Source organism: Leptonychotes weddellii, chromosome 5 (assembly GCF_054177405.1).
Source record: "Leptonychotes weddellii isolate Sample4059 chromosome 5, ASM5417740v2, whole genome shotgun sequence".
NCBI lineage: Eukaryota > Metazoa > Chordata > Mammalia > Carnivora > Phocidae > Leptonychotes > Leptonychotes weddellii.
The window spans coordinates 92,990,526-93,011,634 of NC_138373.1; the positions used below are offsets into that span (position 1 = coordinate 92,990,526).

A 21,109-nucleotide genomic window follows, 5' to 3' on the forward strand; every position below is an offset into this window, starting at 1 on the left:
GTTTTGTATTTATAAAAATGTTTTCACCTATGTTATTTCATCTTATGAATTCATAGAAGATGAAAGTGGAAGAAATCTCGGATGTTGTGACCTCCATGGAGCAAAAGGAGAAATTGAATCCAAGAAAAGTGATCACTTTGCCTAAAATCAAATAGCTATTTAGCAGCAGAGCTGAAACCAATATACAGTTGTGCTCTCAACCCTGTGACTTTTCCATTATTATCACGTGGCAAGCTCATTTGTTTCCCTGGATCCCCTCCAACTTTTTCTTCTTCTTTTTTTCTTCTTGGCCTATCTTACTTTTCATCCTTTTATGCATTAAAGGTGACCCACTTATGTCAAAATTTAATAATTTCTTATTTTTGTTGATTCTTTCAAAAATTGCCTGAAAACTGATTTTTTTGCCAGCAAGCTGGTACACTTTCATACATATACTTTAGTATGTCTCACATACTGAAAAATTAAGCATAAGTATAAATGGTAATTAGAGTTGTTTTCCTTGTAATGCAATGATTTATACTTGAGTTGTTTCCTATCAGATTTACCACAAGTTGGAATCTTCTAAGCAAGTACTCCCTTACATATATTCTCTCTCAGTGGACAGGCACTAATGAAGTCTCTGTCAAAGAGAATGTTTCTTAAACTCATCGCTGATGCCAGACACTAACTACATCAGGTTTTCTATTCTGTGGTGGAAAAAGGAAAAAAAAGAAAAAGAAAATCATTTACATCTAAATTCAATTTTGGCAAAAGGGAGAGAATTATATCCAGGTCAAGTTCCAATCCAGTGATGTTTGAATAAATTGAGATACTGTATCTTCAGAATTCAGTCCCTGGCATGCTTAGCACTCAGAGACATGCTAATAGTTAAAACAGCATTGCACAAAGTTGGAATGATACCCTTTTGCAAAGGTGTGCATTCTCAAAGGATACTGACTCTATACTGATTGCTTTCCCCACTCAACATGTATAGGCTCAATAGCTACCAAAATGCTGCTTTGGTACCGCAGCACCGAAAGGCATATGCTCTGGCTACTGGCTGAGAGATTGCTGAAAATTCTTACTTAGGAACCTTCAGAGGCATCCTCTTGATTGATCAAAGACATACTATTCTCTTCCCTTGCCCATAATCCTACTCCATGCTGCCAATATCATAGCAATTTTCTGCAGGATTTCCTATTTGAAAATGCTATGGTAGAAATTAGAAATCCGAGCTTTCTCCTAATTCACTTATAAACTTACCCATAGTACTTACTTTGTTTTTTCCTAAAATGGGGAGAAAATTACTGTTCCAAACACCAACTACCTTATGTATATTCAGCGAAACATTTTTTTCTAGTTAAAAATTTGTGTAACTTAACTGACAAAAGCAATGTTTTTTTAATAAGTAAAAATAAAATCTTAAGTAAATCTAAAAAGATCTCATTTGTCATTAACAATGCTGACTACAAAATAACTATGATCAATAAATTATTTTATTAAAACTTAAATAATTATAGGTATTAGTTCATAATTATATGTTAATTGGTTCGAGGAAACATCTTTCTAAACAAGATCTAGGATATTTCAAAGGTCCTTCTCATCTTCTGCAACACTCCTCTTAGTGGCAGAAAGCTAGAAATTTTCTACAAAATTCAAGATACAGAAAGATTTTAAGGGTCTAGTGCCTCTAAATTTTAACACAGAAATTTGGACTGGCAAAGAATGTTACATCCAAGAAAATGCTTTCATGCTAAAGGTTAAATTACAGAGAGAAAAATTCAACCTCCAAACTTTTTCACTGCTTAAGGAGATTGAAAAGAACTCATTGCTGCTACATGAACCAGCCACACAAGCAAACTTTTCAAAAATAGTTACGTACAGATCATACACCTTTCATAAAAATTAATGCAAAATGGCTCAGATGCCTAAATTTAAAATTCTAAATTTCCTAGAAGAAAAAACCTAGGTGCAAATCTGCTTGACCTTGGGTTTGTCAATGAGTTTTTATATATAATATCAAAAGCAAAGAAAAAATGGTAAGTTGAACTTTACTAAAATTAAAAAAAATTTCTGATAAAGACACTGTTAAAAGGATGAAAATAAAAAGCATTGACTGGAAGAGAATATCTGCAAATTACATAAAGGACTTGTATCCAAAATATATAGATAATTCTTAAAGGTCAGCAAGAAAACAAAGAACCCAATTTAAAAATGGGCAACTAGGAACAGACATGTCATCAAAGATGACATACAGATGGCAAATAACCGTATAAATAGATACTCAACATCATCTATCAGTAAGTAAATACAAATTAAAACAACAATGAGATCTCACTACATCTTATTAAAATATCTGTAATACCAAAATCTGACAGTACCAATTGATGACAAGGATGTGTAGCAACACAAAACCTCAGTCATTGCCGGTAAGAATACAAAATGGTAGAGCCACTTTGGAAGACTGGCAATTCCTTACAAAGTTAAACATAATCTTGTCATACAATTTAGCAACTGCACTACTATTTACCCAGCTAGTTTTAAACCTTATGACCATGCAAAAACCTGCACACAAATACTTATATTTATAGAAGATTTTGCCCCAAACTGGAAAAAACCAAGATGCTCTTCTATAGCTGAATAGAAAAACAAAACAGAAAAATATCTACATAACGTAATACAGTTCAGCAATGGAAAAGGAATGCTCTATCAAGCCATGAAAAGACATATATGCAACATAAATACTTATTGGCAAGTGAAAAAAGCCAGTCTGAAAAGTCTCCATGCTGAATGATTCCAATTAGGTGATATTTTGGAAGTGGCAAAATTATAGACATGAAAAATAGATCACTGGTTGCCATAAGAAGGAGGAACCTTGAATAAGTGAAGCACGGGGGTTTTTTAGGGTGGTTAAACTCTCTCGAGTATGACACTATTGGTGGAAAGGGACCCTATGCATTTGTCAAAGCCCACAGACTTTTGCAGCACAAAAAGTGAACCTTTACGTATGCAAATTTTAAAAAGTCCTTTAGGAGGTCAGGAATCTCAGGATGGAATACAGAATTGACAGAAGACTCTAACTATATTGTAAGTGTATGAAACAACCTCACTGAAGGGAGTGGAGGAAAAAGGTTCTGAATTTAGAAATAACTATTGTCTGTAAGACTCAGCAAAACATTAGCATTGCATTCTACTTGATAAAGTTTCTCACGGGAGCGTATGGATTAGCAATTCTAAACCACTATGCATGGATACTGGAATTGAGATAGTAAATAAATGGTGGATGGTGGGAATAAGTTTTCTCACTGTTGTGTGGCGGGCTTAAATAAGCAAACAGTGGAGGCCAGGATGATCCATGTCATACTGAATTAGAGGGATTATACTGGAGATAACAGTATGAACTCATGTTTAGTTTAATGTAAGCACAGATGGCTACGTATAGAGTAGCCTGTATACACAGGCTAGTATACACAGATTAGTATACACACATATACTTCCTTGCTCTGTCAGCTGAGAAAGCCTAGAAGCAATGAGACTCCAGTAGCAATAAGCAGTCCTTGGTCTCTCTCTTTTTTTTTTTTTTAAAGATTTTATTTCTTTATTTGAGACAGAGAGAATGAGAGAGACAGAGAGCACATGAGAGGGGGAAGGGTCAGAGGGAGAAGCAGACTCCCCACCGAGCAGGGAGCCTGATGCGGGACTCGATCCAGGGACTCCAGGATCATGACCTGAGCCGAAGGCAGTCGCTTAACCAACTGAGCCACCCAGGCGCCCAGTCCTTGGTTTCTAATACCATCTGCCAATGAAAAAACCAAGAGTTAGAGGAGCCAGCTGAAAGAGCTCTCAATGGCTAAAGCTGAAACAATTGAATGACAAAATTAAGTAATATTAGATTATAACCCAAAGTGTAAAGTAAATGTCCATGAGTCTGTACTGATAAAAATGACTGAATATATATAAATGGAGGGAAATAGATAAATCTCCTGTCTAGAGAATTCTAAATAATTTATATAAATACTCCACCCTCAAGGAAGTAGACTATAAAGTCACACTCTTTTTTTTTTTAACTCCCCACTCCTTAAGTGTGGGCTGATAATAGTGGATCCTTTCTAAAGAGTACAGTACAGAAAGGGGGAAAAAGAGCATATTTACAGTAGAGTAACCTGACAAATACTAGCTCAACCCAGAGATCAATGTGAACATCAGTACTGATTAGTCATGTTGATAGTATGTATCCTAGCTACGCTGTGATAAAAATGACACTTACCCTCTTTGGACTTCCTCCACAAAATCCATAACCCTAATCTGGTCATGAGAAAAATATCAGACACATCCCAATTTAGAGGCATTCTACAAAATATCTCACCAGGACTCCTCTAAATTGTCAAGATCATCAAAAACAATAAATATCTGCCAAACTGTTACAGCCAAGAAACATGAAAACTAAATGTAATGTGGTAGCCTGGATGGGATCCTGGAAAAGAAAAAGGATATTAGCTGAAAACTAAAAAAAATCCGAATAAAATGTGGACTTTACTATGTAAGGAATAAATGTATTGGTATTGATTCATTAATTGTGACAAATTTACCATAGTAACGTAAAATAATAGGGAAAATGGGTATGGAGTATTGGGAATTTTCTATATTATTTTCTCAATTTTTCTATTAATCTAAAACTGTTTTAAAATAAAAAAAGTTTACTTAAATAATTATGTTACGAATTTATCAAATTAACACTTACTAAGTGGTGCACAGGATGCCAGATGGTGAGACATGGTTCAACAACAGACCTCAAAAGGAAATGAAATGGAAAAGTTGGTTACTCACGGGGCCTGGAAGAAGTACTGGCATATTTCCAGGGGCCACATGGGAAGGTCAAGGCAGAGTGCAGACAGAAAGTCAGGATTCTGGGGTGCTGCCATTAATAGGGTCTATGGGTAGAGTGCTTTGGGGTCCCAGGCTAAAGCCAGATTGGTTAATCCAAACCAAAAGAGTGGAGTTTTGGTAAACCAAAAGAGGAAGACACTGGGAGACAGGAGAGAATGTTGATCACAAGTTCTGTTGGGGAAGTTATATCTATATTTACTTGTGACTCTGTACACTGCTATGGAGAGTTTAGCTAAATTACTCCATAATATTTTTCTCTTAGCATCCATTTCCTGTGGCCAAGTGGCCTGTGTGGGCCTTGAATTGACAATATGCCTCGCTTGAGCCCATACCCTAAATAACAGCCTATAGAGTGTTGTTAAGTGTTAAGATCTGGTATGACAACTCCAACCACCTTCACCCTCATGGAAAACATTCTCCCCTACATCCCAGGCCTTCCTTTGTGCACTCCTTAGATACGACCCCCTTGTGGTTTACCAAAATCCTGCTCTTTTTGGTTTCAGTTGACCAATCTGGCCTTAGCCTGGGAACTTCAAAGCACTCCACCCACTCACTCACCCTAATAAAGACAGTGCACCTGGTCCTAACCCTTTCTTTCTGTCTGCACTCAGCCTTGACCTCCCCCTGTAGCCACTGGAGGTGTTCTGGGTACTTCCTCCGGGACCTGGGAGTAAAAATCTGTCTTTCAGGTACTTCTTCCGGGACCTGGGAGTAATAATCTGTCTTTCAGGTCCTTCCTCCGGGACCTGGGAGTAATAATCTGTTTTTCAGGTACTCCTACCGCACCTGGGAGTAATAATCTGTCTTTCAGGTACTTCCTCTGGGACCTGGGAGTAATAATCTGCCTTTCAGGTGCTTCCTCTGGGACCTGGGAGTAATAATCTGCCTTTCAGGTGCTTCCTCTGGGACCTGGGAGTAATAATCTGTCTTTCAGGTACTTCTTCTGGGACCTGGGAGTAATAATCTGTCTTTCAGGTACTTCCTCCAGGAAATGGGAGTAATAATCTGTCTTTCAGATACTTCTTCCAGGACCTGGGAGTAATAATCTGTAGTTAAATACTTTCTCCAGGACCTGGGAGTAATAATCTGTATTTCAGTTCCTCCTGTGGTGTGTTGTTGAACTGCAATGCTCACAAGAGTCACAATAGCTGCTGTTAGGGCACACAGGTTTGTGAGGAGGCTAGTGCCAGTTTAAAGTCACTGAATGCTACCTCACCAAATACAATGGATGCTAAGGCAGCAACACCATGGCGTAGCTTAGCTAGACTCTTGACCCATGTACCCAAAACAATCCCACATGGCCATTAATGAGATTATAATTGATGTGTTTGACTATCAAAAGTAATTGAGTGACAGAATTAGTGAAAGATATATACCAAACTAACCAGTTTAAAAAGGGACAACTACAAATTCCAGCTCTGAAATATAATTGCATATAAACAGGAAATAATGATATTAACAGAAATTCTGACATAAAAGTATTGAAAGGATAGGGACTTAAGGAATGTGTGTGTTGTGTGAGGCAAAATTCTACAGACCATGTATCTGAGTTGAAAAATCAAGGGAAAGCAGTTACATTCATTAGAGCAAGAGATGGGAACTACAGAAGAAAGAGCTTGTGTGGTTAAGAGCACTTGCTTCTGAATATCAAGGCTCAGTGCTGAGGCTGCTGTCAACTGTAGGAAGAATAAGACTTGCAGGAACTTTTGAATTTTAAAACTGTATTTTTCTAAAAAATATATTAAGAATATAAAACAAAAAGTAGTGTGTTTAATAGAAAAAGAATTAGACCAAAATTGAAGAACCTCAAGTTCTATAACTAACAAGTTATAAACTTTGAGCATAGCACCACAGTAGGTCTTCATTTTCTCATCTCATGAGGGATCTTCCACTCTTAGATTCTAAAGTAGTAGAAAAATATATACCAATTATTTTATCTTATTTTATTTTTTTTAAGATTTTATTTATCTGAGAGAGAGAAAGAGAGCGAGCATGAGCAGGGTGTGGAGAAGGGTGGAGGGGCAGAGGGAGAGGGACAAGCAGACTCCCCACATGGGTCTCGATCCCAGGACCCTGACACCATGACTTGAGCCGAAGTCAGACACTTAACCGACTGAGCCACCCAGGCACACCTACCAATTATTTTAAAGAAATAATGTATTTTTAAGATTTTTGAAAAACATAGAAGTTACTGGAATGCTTGAAGATTAAATGGAAAAAATAGGGTAGTGAAAATGTAGTGTTCAACATGTGTCAAACTTTGCAATGTAATTCAAACAACGAATAACTGTTAGGATAGCAGGCTCATAGATATTTCAGTTGTTATAATCATGAACAATAGTGTGGTTTTACCAAGAAAAAGTACTGCCAAATATTTTTTGACAAAAATTTGTCTGTAGCAATCAATTGGAAAGTAAATGGCTAAAGGAGGACATGAGATATAAGGCATTAGTATATTTAAAAATATTATTTTTAAAAATTAGAATTGAATTTGTCATGCAACTATAGTTACCATCAAGTGGCTTGAAGTCAGTTGGAAAATTCTTATATCCAAAAATTATAAATGTATCCAACTTTGAAAGGTGGCTAGGCTGGTACAAAGACTTTTATGGTCTTCATTTATGATAAAAAAAAATACAGTGAATATGATACCACTGGGTAGTTAGTATGTCTTACAGTCATTACTACAGACTAAACATTTGTAAAAGAGACTTAGAACTTATAATTTTGTGCATTCAAAGAATAATAAAGGAACTTGCCATGAAAAATCATTTTTTTCTTGGGGTACCTACGTGGCTTAGTCAGTTGAGTGTTAGACTCTTGATTTCAGCTCAGGTCATGATCGCAGAGTCATGAGATCCGAGCCCTGCATTGGGCTCTGCAGTCAGCAGGGCGTCTGCTTGAGATTCCCTCTCTCCCTCTCTCTTCGTCCCTCCCACCCTCCACGGAGCACACACGCTCTCTCTCTCTCTAAAATAAATAAATAAAATCTTTAAAAAATAATTTTATTCTTCAGGGAAAAAGTAAAATTTTAATGACAGGAAGAACAACAAAAAACGCCCCCTGCATTAATGGTTTAAGTAGCTATAGTTTACATAAGAGAGATGTAACATAGTTATTTTAAATTGCAACGGATGGGATGGGGAGTAACCATTTTAGGGCTATAGTGTGACATTAGACACTATTCTAACGCATTGCATATTACAGGGGTGGGAGAGGGTGTGTGATCATGTCAGCTTTACCAGAACAGATGATTAATAAAAGTTTGGAGAAATGAGTAGAAGTCATCTTTACAGAGGGCTTTGCATACAGCCAAAAACTCTTTACCACTTTATCAGATGGGTAAAGAAGGATGTAGAAGAGGTAAAATGTGAAAAAGGTTTTAGGACTATTAATGTGGTAGTTGTGTGGAGGAAGAAAATGATACAAGTTAACAGATGACTTCAGATTTCCATGTATCTAGGTTGGAACCCTGGCTCTGTATGACCATCAGAAAGTTACTTAAACACTTTAAGCCCCCAGTTTTCTCATAGGATTATATGAAAATTAAAGGATATATTTATATACCGCACTTGGCACAGTGCTTGGCTCAATAATCAAAAACTTAAAAAAATGCTTTGCAAACAAAGAAAAGTGGGTAAGATGCCAAAGTCTGAGAATCTATTTGAGAGACCAATAAAATAGTTTAAGGAAACATCAATGAAAATAGAATTAAGGAATGAATGAAAGGAGTAATAGGCCTTAACGACTAACCAAAGGGGTGAAAAAGACCAAGGGGTTACTGTTGACTCTAAAGCTTGGTGTCTGAGTGACTAGAAGAACCAGGGCTAAACCTGTCAGAAATGTGAACTCCAATGAAGGGGAGGAAAGAGCAGGGGAATAGAAGGAGAATATGAGTTCTATTTTAATTGCATTGGGTGTGAGGTGACAATGAGACTTCTGGTTAAAAAAAAAAAAAATCTAGCAGACAATTGGAGATACAGTTTTGTAATATCCCCCTCTAACCACTACCTGGAGGCATATATTAAGATTCTGCTCCCATTCATGTTCTTGTATCTATAGTCTCCCTTTTGGTAATTTCAACCAATTCCACAGTTTCAACTAGCATGCTCTTTTTAAAGTCTGAGGCCTACTGGAAATTTCTACTTCAATGTCTTATAAATACTTCAAACTCACTGTGTCCCAAACCAAAATTGACTTTATCCTTAAAAAGGCATCCTTTGGGGCACCTGGGTGGTGCAGTCGGTTAAGTGTCTGACTCTGTTTTGGTTCAGATCATGATCTCAGGGTCCTGAGATAGAGCTGCTTAAAACTCTCTTTGCCCCTACCCCCTCTGTCCCCCCTCCGCCCCCCCCGCCGGGCTTGCATGCACGCGCAGCTCTCCCTTTCTCTCTCAAATAAATAAGTAAATCTTTAAATAAATGAGTAAATAAAAAGGCATCTCTTACTGACTTACCTGATTCTATTAATAGAACCTCAAGATCACCCAGAGTAGGCAACTTGGAGTAATCACTTATGTCTTCTCCCTTACTGGCAAAATTCTGTTAAATGGGTGTTGTATGAAAGGAGAGGCTAGAACTCTTGAAAAGGATGGGAAGGTCCTAATTACTAATACAAAACATTTATGGTTAAGATATTGCTATGCATTTTGTGGCATCTAATCATGGTATTACACTAATTATTGGAGATACAATTGGTATATCAAACCACATTAAAAATAACCACCTTTCTTCATCAAAAGGTAAAATTAAGGGGCGCCTGGGTGTCTCAGTCGTTAAGTGTCTGCCTTCAGCTCAGATCATGATCCCAGGGTCCTGGGATCGAGCCCCGCATGGGGCTCCCTGCACCGCGGGAAGCCTGCTTCTCCCTCTCCCACCCCCTCTGCTTGTGTTCCCTCTCTCGCTGGGTCTCTCTCTGTCAAATAAATAAATAAAATCTTAAAAAAAAAAAAAAGGTAAAATTAACAGAGTCAAAAGGCAATCCAGAGAGTAGGAGAACTTATTTGCCATACATATATCTGACAAAGGAATTATATCGAGAATATATAAGAAACTCATCACTTCACAAAATAGGACATCCAAATTAGAAAAAAATATATATGATAACTCTACTAATTATTTTAAGGAAATACAGATGAAACCCAAGAGAATAAGCTATTGTATACTCACCAGAATGACTATAACATTAAAGATAGAAAATGCCAAGTATTGGAAAGGGTACAGAGCAACTGGAATTCATACACTGCTAAGTGAGCATTAATTGCTGCAACTACCTCAGGAAACTGGTGTTATCTATTACAGCTACATACATCTGACCCAGGGATTCCATTCATAGGTATACATCCAACGGAAATTTTATGTATGTTCACCAAAAGGCATATACACAAAAGTCCATAGCAGCATTATATGTTATTACTCCAAACTAAAAACTATCCAAATGCCCACCAGCAGTTGAATGGGTGAATAACTACGGTTCATATATATGTGATATAACACTGCACAGCAATAAGAATGCGCCAACATACAAAAATGTGGGTAAATATCACAAGCGTGGTGCTGAGTTAAAGAAGCCAGACACAAAGGAATATTGTGGATAATTGTATTCATGTAAAACATGAAAGCAATTGAAAATAATCTATGCTGTGAAAGAGCAGTAAGATGGATAAAGGTGGAGATAGAAAGTGAAATCTGGGGATATTCTCTTCCTTGATATAGGTGCTGGTTTGTGAAAATTATGATAGTTTATGTACACTTGAGAGTAAACAAAATATATGCGTGCTTTTTAGTATGTATACTATATTTCAAAGTCCTGTAAATTTTGCCACTTCACTATTTCTCACCTTTGTTACTTCCTTAACATTCAGTGTTCACCTGTTTTTGTTTTTGTTTTTGTTTTTAGAGAAAGCTGAGTGGAGAGAGGAGTAGAGGGAGGAGTAGAGGGAGAGAGAGAAACTCAAGAAGCCTCCCCATGAGCAGGGAGCCTGACGCGGGGCTCAGTTCCAGGACCCTGAGATCATGACCTGAGTGGAAATAAAGAGTCAGATGCTCAACCTACTGAGCCACTCAGGTGCCCCCAGTGTTCACTTTTTCATCTCAGACTCTTATTACCTTCATGTAAACAAAATTAGTTTTCTACACCTTTCTCCCTTTCAATTCATTTTAATTACACTTGACATATTAGTCTCTCAGAAGCAGAGCTTTGATCACGCAGCTCCTTATTGACTATGACATTAAGTTTAATTCCCTAATGTGACTTTCAAGGCCTCCATACATTACTTCCAAAAACTTTCTCACACATTTTGGCTTAAACAGAATAAACAGGAAAATTTCCTATTAATCTAAATATGATTTTGTGCCCTTCCAGCCTCATGCTAGTCTTTTTGAAAAAGTTTTTACCAACCTCTCTGTTGAAACTGTACTTTCTTCTGGTTCCAATTCAAATATCTAGTCTTCATCCAACTGTTCTTGGTCACTGCCTTCCTCCCAATTTTGGAATGTGATCTCTCCTTTTTTTAAGAGTCCCTTAATGATTATTGCATGCTTTCTCATATGGCCCGCATCATCTCTACCATGTTTTTTTTTTTCTTCTTCTTATCCTACCCTTTTTTTTTCTAACCATCAGTGAGATAATAGAAGGTTTGTGTCACTTCTTTTTCCACCACTTAATTCACTTAGTCATAGAGTTTGCACACAATGGGTGATCAATAAATGCTCTTAAACTTTATGGAATCAGAAAATGTAAAAATGGTTGCTCTAAGCTTTTAAATTAATTTCCTGAAATAACTTATAATATCTGCTGTTTTATGTTTATAAATCATGAGATTATCTTGGATCAAGTGATTGAATTTTACTAGGCAATTTGCCTTATATAAAAGGTGTTGTGGGGGTGCCTGGGTGGCTCAGTCGTTAAGCGTCTGCCTTCCGCTCAGGTTATGATCCCAGGGTCCTGGGATCGAGCCCCACATCGGGCTCCCTGCTCCGCGGGAAGCCTACTACTCCCTCTCCTGTTCCCCCTGCTTGTGTTCCCTCTCTCGCTGTGTCTCTCTCTGTCAAATAAATAAATAAAATCTTTAAAAGGTGCTCCGTTCTGCATTCTTCCAGAAAATGAAACTGCAGAGAAATTTATCTTGATTCATCATGCTATTAAAAAAAGAAGCAACTAAACAATGATATATATAATTTTTTAAACCACAATCATATAAAAACACTTGCAGTAAAGGTAGCTTTAAAACGCCAAAGCTGAAGCTGCCTCTTCATTTCTGCGTTACTCTGAATTTGAGGCCACTTAAGTTAGCTAGCTACATTATACTGCTGTTGTTTTGTCTTACAATGTTGAACTGATGTCTTTGATCATACTGAGTTAATATTTTGATAAATTATCTGTATGTATGAAATTTGGACTATTTCAAATGAGCCAAAATTTAACTGGTTGAACTAGAAGAGGAAGAAGGAAAAGGAAAAGCTGGTACTTTCTTGTAGCTTGCTCTTTTGGGATTAAAATGAAAGACTAAGGTGAATGGACAGGTTGGGGTGGACTGATTAGAGAAAGAAATGAAATAAAAAGATGCTCTTGCCTGCTTACATATTTTGAATGTTTACTCTGTCACATCCTTTGATAGCACGTTAGATCCTTACAAATACCTGGAGACGTCAACTCCATTGGTGACTTGCCCAAGGCCGCACAGTGTCCCAGCAGCAGAGCTATGAGGCGACTAAGCAAAATTTACAAAAGGGGTAGCCTCCTTTCAGAAGAGTACTAGGCAACAGGAGATAGCCAACAGGGAGTATCTTCCGAGTCTCATAGCTGGCTAGTGCGTACAGTCCACTGTCCACTGAGTCCTCTATCAAGTTAGAAAATTTGGAGGTCCCTGGGTGGCTCAGTTGCTTAAGCATCTGACTTTTGACTTCGGCTCAGGTCACTATCTCAGGTTCCTGAGATCAAGCCCCGAATTAAGCTTCGCACTCAGTGGGAAGTCTGTTTCTCTCTCCCTCTCCCTCTGCTCCTCCCCTCACTTTGCATGCTCTCTCTCTCTCTCTCTCAAGTAAATAAATAAATTTTTTTTAAATTAGAAAATTTAAAAAAGAGAGAAAAATGAAAAGGAAAAGCATAAGCTAAATGTAAAAAAAAAACAACAAAAAACTAAAAACAAAAACAAACCTCTGTGTTTCTCTCTATATACACAAGGATTATAAAGCCACTAAGGAACTCTGAAATTGGAATCCGAAGACAAAATTTTAGTTTTCACTCTGCCAGTTTCTACCTACCTATTTTCATGAACTTGAGAAAGGTTATTTGCCTTTATAGTTTATGTTTTCTAATTTGTAAAACAGAGATGATATCTATCCTACATATTTTACCTAATTATTTTCAGGATGAATGATGTTAGGAATGCACACTGTTTTTGTAACCTAGGAAAAGCAGTTCATGTATGCATTATTATAATTATACATTCTGAAGCTGCATAAGATGGTATTTTTAGGTAATAAAAGGGAAAATTGAATGCACTTAAATTTCATAGAAGTAGCAAAAAGACTGGGAATCATGCTTCTGAATTTTAACAATTGCTACAGCAATCAAACAATGGGTTTGGAACATTATCATCATTGTAACTCAAAATGACACCAGAACCGTCTGATGCCCAAGCCTGTCCTGAAGTCACATTCAAATAAATATCAATCCAGCATCAAACAAAATAATTGAAAGCAATTTTATATTTTTATTGCTTTCCTTTAAAAAATCATGGTGGTTGCCTTCATAGCATACAAATAAACTTTTAGAACTTTTCTCTCTCTCTCCCTTTATCTCCAATATGTCACAGGCATTTTATCAAAGGATTAAGATTCTTTCCTTCTCTACTTCAAGTTTCTAAAAATTGTTTCACTCTCAGTTCATAAATATCTTCATCTTCCTCAACTATTCCTAGTTTCCTCTTTTCCATAACAATTCTTATCTCTTTACTTGGTGAGTAATTGTGGATCTCTTGCCAGGTAGACGCAAATAGCCTCTATAGGCTCTTCATTAGTCTTTTTCACTGTCTAATGTGTATAATTTAAACCTAGTAGCCAACACCGGATCCTTCCTACTGAGTGCAGAGTAGCAAGAGCCTGTGGATACTAATAGATTAATATCTTTCTCCTCAAAACACCACTATGACCAAAGCACTGCCTAGCTATTGTGAGAGATAAAAACAAAACCACAAAACTAAAGACAAGGGCAACAATCAATTTTAAGAATTGGCCCCAATCTTCAGGAATATCCCAACTGGAAAATCACTCTAGAGATACTGTCCATTAGAGCAGTCAAGTGAGTGGGGTCCTGCCCTGTGTTTTCTCCATTACTTATTTATGTATTCTACTACAATTTCATCTCACCAGAGGATGGAGAGGCTAAAAAAATGTGCTAAATATGGTTGTTGCACAGGTTTTGATGTGAAAAACTGAGACAGAAAGAGATTGGGTGGATGTGGATTGATTTTTTAAAAAAAATATTTATTTATTTATTTGAGAGAGAGAGAGAGAGAGTGAGAGAGAGGGAGCACAAGAGGGGGTAGGGTCAGAGGGAGAAGCAGACTCCTTGCTGAGCAGGGAGCCCAATGTGGGACTCAATCCCGGGACTCCGGGATCATGACCTGAGCCGAAGGCAGTCACTCAACCAACTGAGACACCCAGGTGCCCCGGGTGGATGTGGATTGATTTAACCATGCATTAACCCTGAAGAGGGATAACTAGGGTCAGAACGAGAAGAAAGATGGTGATGTTAGAGGAGAAATAAGTAAATATAAACGCAACAGTATTTGGCAATTAGACATCATGGACAACTGGGGAAGAATAAATCAAAAACCGATTCCAGGCGGCACCACTGAAAAAATGGGAAAGTACCGGTAAGAGGGAGCAAATCTCGGAGGCAAAGAGGATGATAGGTTTGTTTTGTTAGACCAAGTGCATCTCTACCATGGCTTGTTGGGGCTCTGGAAAGATGGGAAGACCAGTAGGGAATATTTGGACGCCACTCACTTAACAATGACAGCAGAAAGAGAATAGACAAAGAAAAAAACCAAGATGAATGAAGTTATGGTGCATGATGTCCTATAGATTTTTTGGAATGAGATTTTGAACTGTTGTCACGCTGAAGTGTTTTTTTATCAATGTTCACTGGCACTAAGAGTGGATGCTTTCATTTCTCTAAACCCCTGACTCTTCACACAAGATACTTTCTGCATCTTAAATTATTTTAGAGTAAATACTGAAGCATTTTTAATAAGCACTTTAAGGGTTTTTTTGAATAGGAATTGCTATTTTATTTAGATCTTTTTAAATACTTGAACTCCTCCTGTGCTGATGGAACCCAAGCCATAACAGTTGACATGATCTGATACAGAATTTAAAAAAATACATCCCTCTGGCTGCCATGTGGAGAATAAATGCGCGGCTATAAGATGTTGTGCTGGAAATGTGTCGCAGCAATACTCGTAGAGACGACGGCACCTTAGTCTGAGATGGCATCGGTGGGATGGAGACAAATAGATGCGTTAGAGGGTAAACTGTGTCCCACCAAGATTCACATGCTGAAATCCTAACCGCCAGTATCTCAGGATGCAACTGCATTTGCAGATAGGGGGTAACTGAGTTAAAGGGGTAACTGAGTTAAAATGAGGTCATATGGGTGAGCCCTAATCCCATGTGACTGATGTCCTTATAGGAAGATTAGCCTCAGACTCAGAGTCATGGAAGGAAGAAAGTGTGAAGACAGAGAAAGAAGGTGGCCATCTGCAAGCCAAGGAGGGAGACGGAATGAAACTAACCATGCTGACACCTTGGTCTTGGGCTTTTAGCCTCCAGAATTGTGAGAAAATGAACTTCTCTTGTGTAAGTCACCTGCCCAGTGGTACTTTACTATGGCAGCCCTTGCAAAAGCAGACAGAATGGATTCAAGCTGTAAGTTGAGTGTAGAATTGCTAGGATTTGGGAATGGGGTGAATGTTGAAGAAGGTTAAGTTTAAGGGATATATATATTAAGATATAAATATAAAATATAAATATATATATCTTAATATATATATTAAGAATAAATTTCCCAGTTTGGGCAATTGCCTAAATGGTGTTACGATGATTATACCTCTAAAGAGGCTAACCTCAAGAGATATGTGGGTTGGGTTCCAGACCACCTCAAAAAGGAAATCTGTAATAAAGCAAGGCAAATGAAGTTTTTGGCTACCCAATGCATATAAAAGTTATGTTTGCACTCTACTGTAGTCTATCAAGTGTGCAATAGCATGTCTAAAAAAAATGCACATACCCTAATTTTAAAATACCTTATTGCTGAAAAATGCTAGCTATTATCTGAGCTTTCAGTGAGTCATAGTCATGGATCACAGATACCATAGCAAACATAATAATAATGAAAAAGTTTGAAATATTGCGAGCATTAACAAAATGGGATACAAACACGTAAAGTGAGCAAATGCTGTTGGATGAATGACACTGTTAGGCTTGCTGGACGCAGTGTTGCTGCAAACCTTCAATTTGTGAAAAATGCAATAAATGCAAAGCTCAATAAAGCGAAGTGCAATAAAAAGAGGTGTGCCTGTAACTTCTCGAACTCCCTCAGCTAGAAAGGGGCAGTACTGAGACTGTCTGTCTCCAAAGCTACAATCTTAACCTCTATGTTGCTATACTCCTCACTTTTGAAAAATATTGTACTTAGAGCTATACAAATTTAAAGCAAAAATGAGCTACAGACATCATTTAACTTTGCTCCTTCATTCTATAGTTAGAAAACTAGGGCCAGCAAGAAGTGATAGACCTATTTTAAAAGAATAATTTCTGCTTATCTTTATATAATAAGAGGAGCAGCAATAAGCATTGTACCTACTATTTACAGGGACAGAACAAATTTTCTCGGCTGATTAGAGGGACCCCTTTGAACACTGAAAATCAAAATCATTAGCATTTCAAATAATAGATTTAGCTAAACTTCTCTTCATTGGTGATTTTGTTTAATAAAACACTACAAATCATGAAACCGTACATGATTGGCATTAGCTGAATTTAAGTCTTGACTTTTTCATGTAGAGCACTGGTGGTTCCCATGCATCTGGTCTTTTCTTCCTTATACAGTCTCATTCCCTTTCTCTCCCTTTCTCCCTTTTCCTTATCTGTACACCTATAGAAGATGTATACATACTCACAGACAAACATCTCAAACAGTACATACTGGAAATGACTATCAATATCAAAGTCCTGTGGAACTCAGTCAACTAAGGTGAAGATCAGAGAAAATCATAAATCCTGGGAAAGAAGAGGCTACGTTGAGAGCAGCAAAGGATAACTACCTCCCAACCCCTTCTCTCCCCAACACCAATAACATCATCACTACCTCTTCTACCACAAAAAAACAAACAAGAAAAACCAACATCCACACCATATCTCAGTCTTAGAACTCCAGTCTTCAGGCACTATTATAAGGCACCATAACAGGATGTGAGACAGAGCTTGTAGTGATTAGTCTTATGTTGTGTCCAGTGGAAATCCCATTGGGTTGTTAATTTGGAAATCAGAATTCTAGTAATGAACAACATTAATCAGTCATCTGGCTTTAGTCAGCCCATAAGTATCTCTAATCCTCAGTTCTTTTGTCTATAAAATGAGAGGAATTATTTCAAAAGGATACAGTTCAGTATTAAGGAAAGCCCAGTCTTTAGAATTAAACAGATTGACTCAAACCCTGGCTTTGCTAGTGTTACCTATTTAAGCTTTTCTGAATCTGTTTCATCACCTATAAAATGAGCCCTTGCATTGTTTAAATAAGGTTATGTGGAAGGATTAAGTGGGATAACACATGTAAAGCACGGCTGCTAGGTAGTCTCAATAAATATTCATTCTATCAAAGTCTTCCCAAGCTCCATGACCTTAAATCTGATTTGAATGAATAATCAGGAAATGTCCTGGAAGGTAAAAGAAAGGAGAAAGGCAGCACCACCTATTTTACTTTAGGTGGTGATGGTGAGGGTGGCAGAACTTCATAGTTGAGTAATTGAGAGAACGTTTTGTGAATACTGGACATTTTGTTTGGCATCAGGATACAAAGGTGCTTATTGTATAGTTTGTGCTCTTAAGGAACTGACAGTCTCCATAAATCACTTTAGTAAGGTCAGGGATAAAGCACAGTACAGGATATTACAGGCACATCCAGGAAACGTGCCTTCCAAGCTTTACATCTGAAAATGTAAGGAATCCAGCAGCAATTATCTCGATTTGCAAAGGATGTTTTTGGGATGTTGGAACAATTCTTGGGATGTTTTGATGCTTAGCTCCATTTTTGGAACCCTGATTTAGATGATCTCATCATTTGTAATTGTCAAGTATTTTATTTTCATCTTTTATGGGGTCTTCTTAAAGACCATATTACAACATCACTTTACAAATTACCCTAACAAATATAAGGCTCCATTACACATAGGGAAAAATGGCTTTAATTACCTATGTACTATACTGCAAGGGGATCTTAAGCTGATTAAAGAAAAGGGAAAAAATGCTGGAAGGCTTTGACCTCTACATGATATTAAGGGTGCTATTTTTACACAGAGGTGCAAGGCTGAGAGCTATTTAAGCTGTGAGATGCATGGTTCCTTCTCTAGAGGTCCTTCCATTTTTAAATTTTTCTGTGCATTCTGTAGCAGTTCATCTCTGACATGATAGCTTTTTGCTTTGTCCTTGATCCTTCTCATTCAGGAAAGGGAGGGACTGAAAAGAAAATATATATATATATATTTTCCTGGCCTGTGCTACAAGGTAGAGGAAATGCATTGTATTTTTAGAAAAAATAAATATCTGGGCTGGTTAGACAAACTGATACCATGAGATTCTTGGGATTGTTAAACTGGAAACCTGAAAGTTATAAAACTTGTCTTGGTAAACAAATAATTGAAATATTTGAGTGGATGTATTCATGCAGAAAAACCCTGTCATAAAATATTCTGGGGATATTTTTATTTAAAGTGACATAAAATTCCTAAGGAGATGAGAGTGTCATGACAGAAAAATCTGTGAATGTGTGTAACAGAAATTTACTAAAGTTTTCTTGTCATAATACTTTCCAATCCAATTATAAAAAAAAAAATCTGTCGTCCTTTTATAGTGTAAGAGAGAAAGTGTGTGTGTGTGTGTGTGTGTGCACGCGCACACACCTGAGCGTGTCTATGGAGAGAGAATGAGACTTGAGAAAGAAGAAATTAATCAGTTCTTGGTTATTTGGTTGTCAACCACAGGGGCTCCACAATAGAGAGAAAATCAACGGGAGATGCCCACCATCAGGGTGGTTAATTCGCAGTGGGTTGATTTTTGATGTGAAGTGATAAGAGATGCAACCTAAGCCTTTGGCATCCAGTATTTGTAGCTTTGTCAGAGTCTTCATAGAGTACCCATCTCAGCTGAGACTGAACAGAGTCTACAGAACTACAAGGGTCAAATGCAGCACAGAACCTGGGGTAGTGGCAAACCGCTCCTTTTAAGTTAAAATATAACATACATTAATAAGAGATATAATAATTTGTCTCTCAAAACTGTGATTCCCTTTACTTTGATGTCAGTAATATTCACTGTAGAAATGAATGGAAAAGAGGTCCCAGTTTTCAAGTGCATGCTGAAGGATATTAATAGATCTTATTAAAAAAGTCGTAAGTTTGGGAAAAAGTCATAAAAGTTTGGGAAATGCTATATTAAAAAAAAAAAAAAGGCAAGCAGGTTTACTTACTGCAGGGATTTCCAAAGCTATTCACATACATCACCAGACTATAAGATGGCAGGGAAGAGAATACAGTGCTTCCCATTTTTAGTTCATTATAGAATCAGGAGCAAAAGAAGGGAAAATATAAAGTAATATCAAGCAACCAGTCCTCCATTCCCCTTAAGACAAAAGGCACCTTTCTGTCTTTCTCCTGGCGAACAGCTTAAGTGGATTTGGCTAAGAGAAGTTTAGATGATTGAGTGCAAGAAAGTTTTAAGACCTTTATAGCTTCAGCACTATTTCTTTTGCAGGCTAATTCCACAGCTTATCAAAAATTTTAAATGTCATATGAAATAAATGTTTTCTGTAAAAATAATTTTAAAGCATTTTAGAAGTTTGCTTTTCTGACAGCAACATGATAAAGTCAATAAATTAACAAAGGCAATGCAATGCAAAATCTGAAATATGAAGGGTCTATCATAAAGGGAGTTGGTCATCAGTGACAACATTAAAAAAAGGGTCAAGGAAAAATAGATTGGCAGTGCACATTAAGATCCCATGTAGGGAAAAGGGTTTCTATCGTGGCCACTGTTGTGCAAATCCAGGGCGCATCATTTATATAGACTGTCATGTAAATGGTACTTGCTAAAATTATGCTAGATGGCAGCTCTGTCACTGCTTGGGGCAGGAACAAACCGGTCCTGTTTAGGAGGCAGGTGCACTTGTGGAAATGAGCACATCCACCTGTCAAACCTGGAGGCCATTAGGCACTGCAATCAAAGCACCAGCAACCTCTGCTCTGATTCCAGAATCTCTAAGAGGTCTTGTGATTATAATTTGACTTCCCATGCAGTTTCTTACAGAGAAAGAATATGATGGTCAGAGAAATGAGTATCTGTTCCCCTTTGGCAATTATTTTTCTCAATGTAAATGAAATCATCATTATGCAATCTTTGTTATAGTGAATAAACAACCCCAAGTTTGATTTAGTCTAAGCAGATAAAACAACTATTGAGTTTGAAAACACTAAGATCCAGCCCTGGCCTCGTATGTTTTTGCAAATACAGTACAGTTGTGTAATGCTCCTTAAGGACAGTCAGTGGGTCAAAACTGTCGTTGCAGTGGCTCAAGCACCTATATATTTGAACTTAAAACAGGGAGAGAGCCTGAGTAATAACTAACAGACTACTTTCCAGTAGAATTTGAGAAATAAAGACAGTTGGTAAAGGAAAGACAATACCAATTGTAATACAAAAATTCTTTTATTTACATAATTTTATTTAAATCTTGAAGCCTTATGAGGTAAGTTCATGTTATCTTCAATTTAATGAAGAGGGAGTGGGTGCTCAATGAGATTCCTAGCTGCCTAAGGCCACACAGCAACAGGGAGGAGCCAAAATGGATCACAGAATTACCAGGTTTTAATTGCACGTGGGTACTAGGGTATCATGTAAGTAAAGTGAATGAAATTGACTAATCTGTCTCAGTGGAGAATGGACAAATATCCAAAAGGAAAGAA

The 21,109-nt window shown here is 37.3% G+C and overlaps 1 non-coding gene across 1 annotated transcript; it reads left to right on the top strand.

Annotated features, from left to right (window-relative positions):
* The first annotated feature begins 9,418 nt into the window (after window positions 1-9,418).
* On the top strand, window positions 9,419-9,539 carry LOC115942343 (U6atac minor spliceosomal RNA). Its single transcript, XR_004076947.1, has one exon. It is a non-coding gene; the product is annotated as a U6atac minor spliceosomal RNA (small nuclear RNA).
* Window positions 9,540-21,109: the final 11,570 nt, after the last annotated feature.